Source organism: Erigeron canadensis, chromosome 8 (assembly GCF_010389155.1).
Source record: "Erigeron canadensis isolate Cc75 chromosome 8, C_canadensis_v1, whole genome shotgun sequence".
NCBI classification, from domain to species: Eukaryota; Viridiplantae; Streptophyta; class Magnoliopsida; order Asterales; family Asteraceae; genus Erigeron; species Erigeron canadensis.
The window spans coordinates 49742262-49744087 of NC_057768.1; the positions used below are offsets into that span (position 1 = coordinate 49742262).

At 32.7% G+C, this 1826-nt stretch overlaps 1 long non-coding RNA gene across 1 annotated transcript; it reads left to right on the top strand.

Moving 5' to 3' along the window:
* The first annotated feature begins 241 nt into the window (after positions 1–241).
* LOC122580327 lies at positions 242–883 on the top strand. Its single transcript, XR_006320771.1, has 2 exons — positions 242–495; positions 613–883. It is a non-coding gene; the product is annotated as an uncharacterized LOC122580327 (long non-coding RNA).
* The last annotated feature ends 943 nt before the right edge of the window (positions 884–1826 follow it).

Consider the following 1826-nt stretch of genomic DNA (forward strand, 5'->3'; position numbering starts at 1 on the left):
ACTATCAAGAATCTCTATTGTATACACGAACTTTGTAAAAATGTTTAAATCATGTAACTAACTAGGGCTAAGTGCGTCAGAATGCAGATAACTAATCCTGAAAAGTTATTGTGTGCACGAACTCTAGGTCGACTTTATTGTATTAAAGAAACTTGAAATTGAGTTTATTGTAAATATAAAACGGGATTATGACTATATGAGATTGGTTACTTAACATAAAACTTGTTTATTTTTAATTTGATACATATATGTCGACATTTCTCTCCTCTTTTTCTCTGACACTGCCCATCTCTCTCTTTATTGACAACCACCCTTTACTCTTTCTTTAGTTATTCTTAATTTTAATTTATTTTTAATTGTTTTTAATCATTTTGTTAAAGAAAAATTATTGGGATGCTTGTAGGTCCGGAGTCCAAACTCGGATGATGATTTTACTCGTTTACTGATGGGGTTGCCGGAAGTGGTGGTGGAGATCGGTGGCTGGAAGTAGTAGTGGTAAGTGGATGGTCGGAATCTGCTCCCCGCATCTATATATGTATCTATCTTAATTTCTTGATTATGATGATGATTTGTTAACAAAATAGCATCTCGGTAACTTTCGATTTTCCGTAGATCGATCATCATTTTTCCACCCACCGTCGTTTTTTCGGTCATCATCACAGCACCACCATCTCCGATCACCTTTTGTAAGTTCCATCAAGCTCGATCAAGGATGACCCGGATGGACCGGGTTTACACGTGAGTGATGTACTATTTCCATTCATTTCATAGCTCGATCAAGGATGGCCCAGATAGTCAATACTACAGTAATTAGTTTTGTGATTTTTTCGACGCCACTTGCACTGATCTGTGAGATTCAAGCAATCATCTCTGTTTGTATATATACAACCTTTGTTTTATTATATATATATATATATATATATATATTATTGTGTGCATAAACTAATCCCAAAAAGTTATTGTGTGCATGCCACGTAAGTTTTTAACGGATCAACGTGAAAGTGATGACCGACTAACTTCTTACCCGATAACTTTTGTTTACAATGAGACTCTTGAACAAGTTTTTTGAATACAATAAAGCCGATCTAGAGTTTGTGCAAACAATAACTTTGAGATTCCACGTATACCATATTACATGATTTGAACATTTTTACTAAGTTCGTGCATATAATAGAGGTTTTGTCAGTTATCGACTCATAATTTTTTAGTCGACTCAAAAACATGATTATTTGATTCGTGACTCGGAACGTGACTCGACTCGTGAGAGTCAGGACATTTTTAAGTACTACATAATATAGTATAATTATATATATGTGACGTATTTAAAAGCAAATTATAAGTTCGTTATCTGAATAAATTTATCAAAATATTACATATTAAATAGTTTTGAGATATAAACTTATAATTTATCTCCAAGTTTGTAATAAAATGATCAAAACTACATAAATAACACGAAACAATATAGCAAATTAAGTATCATATATATAATATATAATTATATAATATATAATTATATAAGTTTGCGACTCGTGACTCGGTCTAAGTTCACACAACGACTTGTAAGAGTCTGGACAAAAAGAGTCATCCAACGAGTCGACTCGTTTTTGGTGTAAATCGACTCGATCGACTCATAAGAGTCGACTCGTGACTCGTAAGAGTTTAACAACTATGCATTTTGATAATCCGTGCATACTATACCTTTTCGGTCTCAATTACATGCATTTCGATGCACTAATCCCTATATATAATTATATGTAGGTGTTTTTAAATCATTAACCCATGGGCATAGGTAATTAATTTATATTTCGTATGATATGATTAATCTA